This window comes from Heterocephalus glaber, unplaced genomic scaffold, assembly GCF_053883595.1.
Source record: "Heterocephalus glaber isolate CG9 unplaced genomic scaffold, H.glaber_assembly_v1.0 deba00000122, whole genome shotgun sequence".
Classification (NCBI taxonomy): Eukaryota; Metazoa; Chordata; class Mammalia; order Rodentia; family Bathyergidae; genus Heterocephalus; species Heterocephalus glaber.
The window spans coordinates 81,377,621-81,390,651 of NW_028258138.1; the positions used below are offsets into that span (position 1 = coordinate 81,377,621).

The window sequence follows — 13,031 nt, forward strand, 5'->3', positions numbered from 1 at the left end:
TCCTCCACCTGGATATCTGCCAATTTCACTCCAATCAGGCTCTGCAGAGACTTGAGGTGCATGCGCTCTGGCCACATGCCAAGCTTCTCCGGGGACAGAGTGAGGGTGGGAACGGGAGCAGCAACCAGGGGAGGGAAAGGGCTGAGGAGGGCAGCCTGTGTCTTTCTGGGTTCCACGCTGTCAGAGGATAACTCTTCTTCTCTGAAACAGGTATTCATTCACAGTTACAAACTAGCACGTAATTTCTACTAATAAAAATGTTAAGAAATTGACTCCTGGGTTAAGTTCAAAACGTATTTATGTTATTATCTCTTTGTGGCCTCTCCTTATAATGACCTTGGAAATTTAGGCCTCAGTAGGGTAAATACATTATTTTAAAGCTGATTTTGGTAGAATAAAATATTCTACTAATCACTCAATCAAATATCCTGTATCTCCCAAACCTAGGAAGAAACACCTGCTTCCTGTTTAAAGGAAAGTAGCAATTCTGGCAATGACTCTGGTGTGCTCATGTCCAGACCTCCTGCCCTGCATTACTGCTCCAGAGCTACTCTTCTAGGCAATCATAGTTACAAAAAATTGTAACAGGAGCCTTTGAGAAGGAACATTCCCTCTACACTGCATTCCTGCCCACCAAGCCTAACCGCAAGCCCACGCACATGTGTCCACAAGTGTGCATTGCACTCACACATATTCCAGCTCCAGAGAGACCCACTGCCCCCAAAGGGCCCCAATCTCTTTCACACCCCAGCGACTCTTATGTTCTTTCTTCTGTAATATCTTTCATACCCAGCCCTCCTTACCTGTAAAAATTGTATTTAGAGTCATTTGTCCTGTGAAAACTTCATTCAACACTTAAACTAAGCTCTTCTTGGGGCACACTCTCCCATCTCACAGTTAATGAACATTTGAACTCCTTTGTAATACAGTCCTTTGTATTTCTACCTCCCTCCATTGGACATTTCCTTTTTAAGGGTAAGAATGATGTCTTAGCCAATTTTAAACATCCTGAAACCAACACACAGAAAACTTTAGCATTTGAAAGAATTCCAACACAGATGTTACAGCTGTGAATCTAAGAGCTACTTCAGTTCTCTTCTGCCTTAGCTTCTACATTTGTTAGGTTGGTAGAAGTCAAAAATGGCATTCCTACAGAAATAGTTGTCAGGTTTAAATAGGTTAGCAGTTATGAAATTCTAGAACAATGTCTGTACCGCATGGCCCAGCAAACATTAGTTATCATTAACACTGAGAAGACCAGTGGAAGAAGCAAGAATCAACTACAGAAGATGCCCTGGATGGTATCTGACACAGAAATTGGTACAGGAGTGGGGGTCCGCTTAGGTTGGAGGATAAGAAGAAAGACATTCTGGAGAAGCAGTGGGAAGGGAGAAGGAAGATGCCTATCATCTCCAGGGTTCAATCAGTGGCAACTTCCAAGTTTGCATCCACACCTTCCTGTTACTGGCTTGGTTTTCTCCCCCAACCTATTTTACAATCCTACCATAAAACTACAGTTACCTTAAGGAGAGGCTTGACAAGACAACGTACCGGGTGTGGGTGGTTCAATGACTGGGACAGGGAAAGAAATAGACATTTAATGAGCACTTACTATGCTCTAGAAATGTAAACTACTCCAATACTGCTCACAGAAACCTTGAAGAGGGCATTATTATGTCTATATGGATGAGGAGACAAGACATTCAAGGAGATGAAGTGGTATGGTCCAAAATTGCACAGCTAAATAAAGCAAAACATGTAGCTTGGTCTTTACTCCTGTAGTCTATGAAGTGACTTATTCTGCATATCGAGTTAATATTACCAGTGGTGACTGACACAGAACTCTACACCTACTCCCTTCTGAAGTTCACCTTTTAGGAGGAAATATATCAGGGCAAGATCAGTGTGGAGGGGTACGTGTAGCTTGGAGGAAGAAAGGAACCAGGGTACCATCACCCATTTCTCAATTTACTCAAAAGCTCATACTTGTGTTACCTTTAATTGCACAGCCACATAGTATTTTTGGTAATGATATTTGGGGCTGAGAATTAAGGTTTGGGGAAGGAGATTTTTGAGGGAGATTAAAATTCTGGCCACTATTGTTCTAGGAAGCTTTAGTAATAACATTTAATTATTACATACTACACGCCAGCCATTGTGTATGCAATTTTCTAAAGTTCATTTCACTCCCATGATAATGGTATGAAATAAGTATTTATTGTTTCCCAGATAAAGAAGCTGAGGTTTTGAGTTCAGGAAAATTTAAGCAACACATCCTTCACTCTGAGCCCCAGATTTGGCCCACAAGTATGTAAATTCTGAAACTAGTTTTACATTGAATGAGGAACAACATGTTTTGGTTAAAAATTACTTTTGTAAGATAACTATTTAATATGACTGTAGCAGGATGCCCTAGTGGGCTAAAAGAGCAATTAACCTTTTGGTAATCAGAAATTTATTGCTAAATCATTAGCATAATTAAGTTAAAGCATTGTTCAGATCGATAAATAATTTTATGCTCCTTATCAAATGCATTGAAAGTAAGTGAGCTGGGTATTTAGAGGTTAGCTTCCAAGACAGACAGAAGACGGAACCTGAAGTGATGCAACCCAGCTTGTGGCCCTCCCCAAGCCCGGGCCCTGGATGCAGGTAAGGGTTTGTCACCAGCCCTGACTCTCATCTCCTGCGTTCCTGCCTTTGGCCTGTGAGCACTGTGCTTCGCTTTCCTATTCTCTGCTTAATCCTGGAGAAACTGAACGACCTCAGTCTCGACTGCTCCCACGTTTCCACTGCTGTGTTGGGCATCTCAGACCATGGGCAGGATTGTAATTAACTCCCCACTCAAATACAGCATGGAAATTCATGTTTCTGACTACAACAGCACCTTCTCAGTAAACACCTTTAACTATTGTTAAGATCACTGATTTAAAAGAAATTCCTCCAAAAGAACCGTGAGTATGACATAAATATTGTTCACTGGGTAATCTGTTCATCAGTAAATTCTTAGTGATGTAGGAAGTGGCTCCCATCAAGTGAGAAGGCAGAGGAGCCAATCTACCAAAGCACAGGGGCCAGCACGCTCCCCAGGTAGCTGCACAGGACAAGGCAGGGTGCCTGGGAAAGGCAGGGCCAGCCACACAGAAGCCAGGGGACTGTAGGGCAAGGAGAAGCAGCTAGGAGAAGAGCACGAGGGGACCAGGCAGGTAAGGAGGAAGAAGGCCAGCCGACATTAAAGGTCAACTTTGAAAAGCATCTCCTAGAATGTCTTTACCGGGTCAGTGAAGACTCACACCTACTTTATGTTTTCTCTAAGAAAGGGCAAACTGTGTATCTGTGTATTTGTGGTTGATGTCACAGGGATGCCAGTGGCAACAGAAATTGATTAAGTGCCACGCTATGGTTGGATGAGTGTCCCCCAAAGCTCTGTGTGCTAAAGGCTTGGTCCCAGGTAGTGTCATGGGGTGATGGTGGACCTCCGATGGTGGCCCCTAGTGGAAGGAAGGTCCTGTGTCACCAGGGGGTGCTCTTAACAGGACTGTGGGACTCTGGTCCCTTCCTCTCCCGCCCTACCACAGGGTGAGTGGTCCTGCTCCATCACACTCCCGCCCTACAGGACCAGGCTAGTCACAGATGGAGCCTCCAAACTGTGAGCCAAGTAGACCTTTCTCCTTCTGTTAATTACCTCAGGTATTTTGTTATAGCAACAGTAAGCTGACTAATACCAGAGCACAGGAGATGACATTTGGGGAAACTGTTAATTTTTTGTTTTAAAGAAAAACAATAGGCCAATATCTATTAAAATACTCCAACCATAGGATCAAAACTGAATATGATTAAAAGGTTTATCCTAAGCTAGCAGATAGCCAAAAAGAAAGACACATTTCCCTAAGAATCAGGATGAAAAGACTCAAGAGTCCCTCCTAGTCCTAGCTAATTAGATAGTTTGTGAAATTCATCATCCACCTACAACCTACATACTACTCACTTTCATTGCTGCTGCTTTGGTTTGGAGAAAACATGGCATTCAGCACTCACACTGTGACAGCACCTTAGGCCCTAAAAGTTCTTTCATGTGCACCATTTCATATGACCTTCATCGTGACCTGGTGAGGATGTCGCCTGCAGTTTGTGGTAAGGGGCTCTGAGTCTCAGAGGTACTGAAATAGTCACTCCGGCCTAAAGTTCTTTCATTCCTGTAATTTATGTTCTTTTCTTCTTACTGTAGTCATTGTAGCATGAACTGTGATGCACAGACCTTCATTTTCTAACAGTTCACCAATTTTTTCCATTTCTTGATGTGCATATGCCTGACACTGCCGTTACTCTTCTGTAGATTACTACATTGATCTTTGGCAGTTGGCTAAGCTGTAGGTAATGTTAGCTCCATTTTGAAGATGGAGAGACCGAGATCCACACTCCCAAACTCAATGCCACACAGCTGCACAGAGAAGCAGCTGGAACTGCACCCCAATTTGCCTGGCTGCTTAGTCCTCTCTTATAAACACCATGTTATATTACTATGCTCAGGAGGACCAAACTTAGAGGGTACAAGGTATGATTGAAAACTATGGTAAATGTTTAAATTTGAAAGATTTATTACAGTAAAAGACACATTGTCAAGAATTCCCCTCAAAACCCTGCCCTTCACTTTGAACACACTGATCTCATCCCTCCAGCCATGTTCTGAAGCAGCTCTGGAATCCTCTTTCCTACGTGGCTGCCTGCATGTCTTGAATCAATTCAAAACATTTACCTTTTATAGTCATTTTGACTTGGGGAAGAGCCAGAAGTCACACAGTGCTAGGTTCAGTGAATAAGGTGGAGGAGGGCTCACTGTAATATTTTACAAGCTGCCTTTCCACTGGATGGCCCTCAGCAGCATCATTCACCATATTTTTCATCAGACCTCCTAAAGATGCAAAAGAGGACTCCATAACTACTCAGAAAGTTTTGAGAATCAGGAGATAAGTGTGTTCAAAGTAACAGGGAGTGTTTTGAAGGAGATTAATGACAATGTGTCTCTTACTAGAATAAAGTTTCTAAATTTAAAGTTTCCTGTATATTTGAATTATACTTTGTTGGTAGCCAGCAGTGTATGTTTGAAGAGCTCTCCCTGTAGAACCATCTATCTATAGCAGTTTTTGCTATTAGAATTTTATTCCTTGTATTTAAAGTTCAGGTCCCAGTTTTTGAGGAATCTCCATAGCTATTCTCCTTCTTGGTATCTTCCCAAAAGAATTAAAAGCATCATACCACAGTGATTTATGCACACCCAGGTTTACAGCAGCTAAATCTTAGAAATAGACCAAATGCCCATCAACCAATGAATGCATAAAGAAGACATGGGGGAAATTTATACAATAGAGTACTACTATGCCATAAAAAGGATAAACTTGAGACATTTCTAGGTAAATGGATGCACCATGAAATCATACTCTTAGTGAAATAACTTAAACACAAATATTAAAATACCGCATAGTTTCTCTGGTCTGAGAAATCAACAGTGGAAACAAGAACCAAAATGAATATTGGGAAATAGGAAGAAAATGTTCCAATGGGAAGAACTGGGGAGGGGGACAAAAACCAGAAAAAAGGAAAAAATGGAAACAAGGCTTTTGAAAATAAGGAGGGGAAGAGGAGTTGAAACAAGGGGAGGGGAATGGGAAAAAATGAAAAATCAAGATATATCATGTACAGGTACAAACTCTCTACGATGAATGTGATCACTGTGTATCTCTAGAATGCACCAATAAAATTAATTAACAAAAATGTCTTTGGGGCCTTGGAGAAAGGCAGGTCTCACCAAGGGCCCCTGTGTTTTGAGATAGTCGCACACTTCACACCTTGGTGCAGGTAGTCTGCACAAACAACCCTTTAGACTAGAAGGGAGAGCCAAGAGGACATGAAGGGGGCTGCAAATGAGAAAAGTCTCCCACCAGGGTCTGGGTGGGAGATGGCCCAGGAGTGAGGTGCTGAGGAGCCTGGAGCAAGCTCCCGCCTTGAGTTTCACCCTCTGAAACCACCATCAGCTTCTCCCTTGCCTTTCTTCCCAACAAAGCCAGATGTGCAGACTCAATGCATATGGAAAAAGGAGGGCTCCTCAGTTTGAACTCTGGGAGTCAGGCTGGAGCCCCACTTTGCCCAGCTGCTCTCTCATGAGTGCCAGCCTGTGGAGCCCTGGACAGCCCCGGGCATGAGGAGGGCAGTTGTAGCAGCACCGACCCACACAGTGTCCGGCATGGAAAGGACACACAGGCCTGGGCTCATACAGCTGAACCGCACCCCAAGTGCAACTTCTCCTGTCCCAGCTCATGGCACTGCCTCTGCTCTGAAGCAATCACATTCAAGGGCTTGGGTCCCTTCCAGCTGTGCCCAGCGTTCTTTGAGAGGGAAATCAAGTGTCCTTAAATAATTTGACTTTTGCCTGGAGTCCACATTGTCAATGTCTAGACTGGGAAAATCCTTTGAGATCAGAGGGATTTGTGGGAGTGAATCCTGGGAGCAACCTGGACATGTGCTCAGATAAAACCAGAGTAAACTGGGAGCAAAAGTCATGAGGGCCAGGACTGTCCCTAGCAAAGGCTGCTACCACTTACGATAGATTGTCCCTGTGTCCTCTGCCCCGCCCGCTGGGACACACAACCACCCAAATATCCCATGTCCAGACAGAGGGCCCAGATTTCTCTAAAACAAATCGCCCCTTCTGTGCACCTCCTAAGCAGCAGTCTAGAGTGTGTCTTCAGTATGTCAAAAGGATTCATCTACACTAGTGATGGCGAACCTTCTAGAGCTCTCAATGATAGAAACAGCCCTCTGTGACACACGTTGTATAGGTTTGCCACCGATGATCTATGCCCTTAAAACTATCCCACAAGTTTTCAAAGATGAGAAAACCTAAACTCAGAGGTCCTAAGTGATTCAGCCGACAGCAGAGCTAGGATCTGAACAGGGCTCGGCACACTGTATGTTTCCATCCTTGTGGAGGGGCAGGTCGACCATGTGAGCGAGCCCCACTTTGCTTTCCATCCATCCACCATTCCCAGCCTTACAGCAGGAGGCTGGGGAAATGGACCTGTAGCTGGCTCCACACTGGGCTCTGTACTGCACACCAACGGTGTATTCCTCATGTTCCTCACCTGGCAAAAAGGACAACAATAGCACCACATGCCCGGCCGCTTTAAGGGTTAAATAATAATCAGAGCAGTCCCTGGAGCATAAGAAGACAGAAAGGGTTAGTTACTGTGGCAGTTACTATGAATGATGAAATTTTCATCCGAGTAGACCCTTGCTCTACCTCAAGACCCAGATGGCAGCCCAACCTCTTATATGTGTTTACTTACATTAATGTAAATTGTCTTCTATGTTTCTGAGGTATAGTAAGAATCACACTAATTTTGAAAGTTTGTGAGAAAGATAAAACCTGTGGACTTATATGTGATTGTTATTTCTTTTAAAATACCATGCACTGAAGGAGCAGATGAACTCACGACCATGATTTGTTTTTATTTTATCGATTCTATGACACATATTTGCATACTTTTACATTTCTGAAACTGGTGTTGGGACTCCAACACTTTCATTTCCTCCCATATGAACAGGAGTGATGTGATGTATCTCGTGGGGGTTCCTGAACTATGGCAAGCAATGCAGAAATGAGAATGATTGTGCCTACCACATTTCTTTGTGAAGAACATCATCTGGCTCCATCGATATCCATTTCCTCCTCCAGCTCTTCCTCTTCCACCCTGACATAATGTCCTTTATATCAAACTCACTCAGACATGACACAGAGTGTCTTAATTCCTTACGTGGCAGCTGGATGTCAGACCCTGGCCAAGCAATGCCTCCCTCGGGTCTCCTGATGATCCAGACAGGAGCAACCCACTCACCTCAGCTGATCATCAGAGACACCAGCTCTGAGGCATGCACAATCCTGCATGGCACAGTACTGCCCTGGATGCGTCATGGCATGCAACATGAGGTACTACAATCCTTCAGTCTGCATCTGTTTGTTCTAATGGAATGTATCAGGGTACTTGATATTTCATAGCTGTTCAATTAGTTTTCATCGAGAAAAAAGCAACTTATAAAGGTATCAAAACATTTCTTGAACTATCAGTAACCTACCCAGCCATAAATGGAACTTGATCTAATGTTAAGAGAGCAGAAGGGGAAGGAGTTATCCTGTTAATGCAGATATATTACCTCCTAGATGTAGGAAGTACCATACACTAAGAAAGAGAAAGGCTCATACTCAAAAGATTTTACTGTATCTCTACAAGAATTGCCTATGAAATTAAATATTTAAGCAAAATGTCTTATGCTACAATTGCACTAGGTATATCTATAATATGAAATTATGAATATTGCTGGTAAATTAGTCCATTGATCAGATGGCCACACATCCAATTAATGTAGTGTGAAGAGCTCAGCACTCTCGCTTCCTCAATTCTGTTCACCAAATGTTCTTCCTAGATGATCAGGCACTGCAAGCTCATCTTGCTAAGTCTAGTTACTTTTGCTCTGTCCATAAATTCACTCAGAGACCAAGATCCTGGCCTTGAAAGCAGCACCCTGGTTTATAATTAGTGGCGACTTCAGACTAAGTTCTAATTATGGTGCTCTTAAGTCCTTGGTGAAGAAAAAATTGCTGACTGATGAATTCTTTCCATGTTAAAACCATGAGACGGACAATCTAAAACTGATTTCACTTAGATTTGGCTGAAATTAGCTATGGATTTATGCTGTATTATGGTATGTTAATATCACCATCTGTTCTTTATGTGACATAGCTTTTAAAATATGTCCATGAATGTGCTCCTGGTTAATCTTAGTAATTAGAATCCTCAGACATGGGGAGAAGGGCTATTTTCCTCAGAAGATCATGATTCGAAGAAGTTACTTGACCTGACTAAGATCAGAGTCACCACATTGGCTTAGCAGCTCCACTCTGAAGTATACACTCAAGAGAACTGAAAACACAGGCACACACAAGAACCTGCCTGTGAGTACAGGAAGCAATACAAAGGTGCTCACAGCAGCAAGACTCATAACAGGTAAAAAGTGGAACTGACCCAAATACCATCAACCAATAAATGGATGGCAAAATGTGGTATTTCCATATAATTGAACATTATTCATCAATAAAAGCCATGCAGTACTGATTCATGCTGTAACATGGATGACTAAAAAAGGTATGCTAAAAATTAGTGTGCTAAGTGGAAATTAAAACCACAATGTACCATATATGTGTGATCCTATTTGTACGAAATGTCTAGAACTGGCCAATTTATAGAAACAGAAAATAGACTACAGGTTGCCAAGCCTGGAGAGAAAGGGAAAATGCAAAGTTATTGTTTATGAGTATAGGAGTTCTTTCTTTTTCTAACAGAAACACAATACTTCACATCCTCTATTATAAAATTCACACTTAAAGGTGTTCTACCCAGTGGTGGTCAGGTTTTTCACATAAGAATATGGTAATTCGTATGGTACCTATGCTGAATAGTGCCTGTTAGTCCCAGAAGACCATGGTCTGAAGACATTAGTTACATGGCTAAGGTCATGGAGTTAAATTCCAGTAGTCCTGACTTCTGAAAACACATTTCATTTTTTAAATAACCAAAGCTGTTCCTGACCTTCTGATATCTGTATGACATTTTAAAAAGTCTTTGGATCATTCTTTGGGACACTATTTTGGGAGTAACACTCCATTTTAGCTTCTATCTTCTCTTTTAGGATTATTACCCCAAACAATTTGTCCTTCTTTGAAAAAAGAAATACATAGAAGTCATCTAATGTTTCTGTCCAAATGTCATGTACTCATCACATATAAAAATGATAGAATATATGTTCTTCTCATGGGGAAAACAAACCATTAAAAAGAGTATGAAAACTAGGCCTTGACACAAGCTGCAGTAATTTTCCAAAGATTAACATTTTATATAATATTTATTGTTGACCATAATGAAAGAAAACTAAAAATCAGTAGCAATAAGATATCCAGAAACAACCACTCCTGTGATATATTGTGGGGTTTTTTGTTTGTTTTTTGGTACCGGAAATCGAACTCGGGACCTTGCTCTTACAAGGCAGGGGATGGAACCACTGAGCTAAATCCCCGGCCCCTCCTGTGATATTTTGAAATTAAAACATTTTTCTAAATAACACAAGTTAACAAAAATTATGAGAAAATAGAAATACTTTGAGTGATAATCTAAAATGATGTATCAAAATCAATAGGAAACAGATAAATCAGTGCTAAAGAGTCAATTTATAGCTTTAACTAATGAAAAAATTCATTCATCTAAGTATACCTTTAGAAGCTAGCAAAAGAGCAAATCAAAAACATAGAAAGTATAATCAAGAAAATAACAAAAATAAGAAATCAATAAAAACTGATAAATCTCAAGGAAAACTAAATAGCAAGAAACACAAATTACCAATATCAGAAATGAAAGAGAATTTATAACTACAAATTATATAGATATAAAAAAGCCAAGGAGAATATTGTACAATATGAATAAATCAATATGATGATAAGGTGCACCGATTCCTTGAGACCTATAAATTGTAAATACAGCAAGAATTTATCTAGATAGTTCTAGATCTAGATTCTAATTGTTGAGAGAATATATGGATATATACATAAATGAATACATGACATGATATGAACACACACTCCCATGAAGAAATCTTCGAGCAAATGTTTTACTAGAAAATTCTAGCAAACATTTAAGAAAAGGGTAAATGTATATGAGCTTGCAGAAAATGGGATGAAACATTGTCCAACTTGCTTATTTGACAATAAATCTATGATTCCAAAACACAGCAACAATATTACAACAGAAGAGAAAATCAGATTAACAAGCCTCAGGAAAATAGATGAAAAATCCTTAAAATATCAGCAAATAAAAGGTTGATATATCTTGATCAAATATGGTTTATTCTAGGAATGTAAGACTAAGTTAAATTTTGAAAAATCATTCCTGTAATTTAACATGTAAAAAAGAGAAAAGGGGGAAACAACATATAATTAGTTTTATATATGTAAAGAAAAAGTCATTTGACAAAATTTAACACCTATTCACTTCACAAAAACTTTCTTAGTAGGAAGAAAACATCCTCAATTTGAAAAATAAAAATCCATAAATTTATAACTAAGACCTTAAACTAAGATTATAATTAGTGGTATAATATTTTAATGCTTTTCTCTGGATAGGTATCTAGTCTAGTATATCCATTCTTTTCACTTACAGTCAACATTTAATTGGAGGATTTATGTAATTCAGTAAGTCAAGACAATGGAAAAAATGTTGAAAAGGAAAAAGTGCCTTTTCCCATAATCGATATGATTATTTATGAAATCTGTAGATTTAATGTGATTCCAATCAAAATACCAGCATCTTTGTTTTCCAGGACTTGGAAAGAATCTAAATAATTAAAACATCCTATAAAAATATCAAATTTGACATAGTTACACTATTTGATTTCAAAATTTATTAATAGTTGCAGTAATTGTGGTAATGATTTATAAGTGGAGAAAAACATCTCACTGGAATAAAAATAAACTGTGAACATGTGATCATTTTACTTTTTTCACAATGCCAGAAAAAATTCAACTAAGTAGAATAATAAATTCAACAGATGATCCTCCAGCAATCTGATAAACGGAAAGGAAAATAGCATATGCTACATATGAAGTTAATCTGACCTGGAATCAAACTGTACAGCTTCTAGTAGAAAAGTGTCATCATCCTACGGTACAGAATTTTTCTTTACAAATAAGCACTAAGTAAAAAAGAGAAAGTTAACTTGGAATTCATCAAAATTTGAGATGTCTTCTAAATTTTCAAGTTTGTCTCCAGGGTGAGCTACAGCGGCCCTGGGTCTCCCGTGGGTACTGACCGCAGCCAGCGCCGCGCCCCGGTCTACCCAGTGCAGGGCTCTGCTCAGCGGCCTTGGCCCGCTGCCTTCTCTGCCTCCCGCACCCCTCCGCACTCCCAGGCCTGCCCGTCCAAGCCCAAGTCACTCTTCACAGGGGATCACCTTCTTTGCAACACATTTAGAGCCGCAAAACACTTTATGTAGGTCCTGTGATATTCCAGAAGTCGCACCCTCCACGTCTAGAAAGCACAAACTCATTTAATCCTCTTCGCAGACTCTTACACTTGGCCCCTGAAACGCTCCTAGCCATGTTCTCACCTGGCTGGCCTCGCAGGACTCCAGACGTGTCCTTGTTCCGGAGTCAAAGGGCGAAGTTTAGATTTCAGTGGCTGCTTCACAGCACGGTGACGGCATCACCGCAGCGTGTGGAGGGACCCTGCCCCTCCCGGCCTGGCCCGGCACTGCACTTCACTCTACCCCGGTGGAAGCCAGCCACTCCATAGATAATGCAGCGTGGCGCTCGCTCACAGGAAAGTTTAAATGAGTTTCAGTCAGCAGAGCTGCGACTTCATCCTTCTCCTGTGTCACGTGGCGCTTTGAAAATAAATAAGAAACTATTTCAAAATGCCTAATAGCACATCTTTCCATTCTTCAGCAAAGACAGCTCATGCCATGTAATGATGGGTAAAGCATCGAGTTCCCTTCTCAAACATTTCTGGTACTTTTATTACAGAATACTAAATTATGCGTGTTTAAAACTGAAACTTGCTTGGTATCTGTCCCGATTTTACTTCAAAGAATATCTGGGAATAAATAATCACAAGAAATGCACTTTATCACTTGATCTATGCCAAGGAAAGGTGCATATAATTGAGAATAGGAGAGAGAATAGAAACTAGAAAGTAATGTAACATTTTGCTTCTATAATAACCAGAGATGTAAAAGCATACAATGTCTGGGGACCCAAGCCCCTTCTCAAAAGGGAAATAAACTCTCTACACTCCACACCAAGGCCCAGACATGTGCTTTCCCGGTCCCCAGCTCAGCCCAGACTCTTCCTGAGACCCTGGGGGCAGCTGCAGAGCAAAGGCCCAGGGGAAGCCGGGACTTCAGAGACCCTCATTCTCACTGGGGCCACGGTCTAC

General features: G+C 40.9%; 1 protein-coding gene across 9 annotated transcripts in view; it reads right to left on the reverse strand.

The window, feature by feature from the left end:
* Nucleotides 1–13,031, reverse strand: part of Unc13c (unc-13 homolog C) — a 456,112-nt gene that overhangs the window by 419,999 nt on the left and 23,082 nt on the right. The window contains exon 2 of one of the 9 annotated variants that reach the window (XM_087217356.1): nucleotides 12,205–12,480. The exons of the other annotated variants lie outside the window; for them this stretch is intronic. The gene's annotated coding sequence lies outside the window, so the exon portion shown is untranslated. The remainder of the gene's footprint in view (nucleotides 1–12,204; nucleotides 12,481–13,031) is intronic. 9 annotated transcript variants of the gene reach the window in all.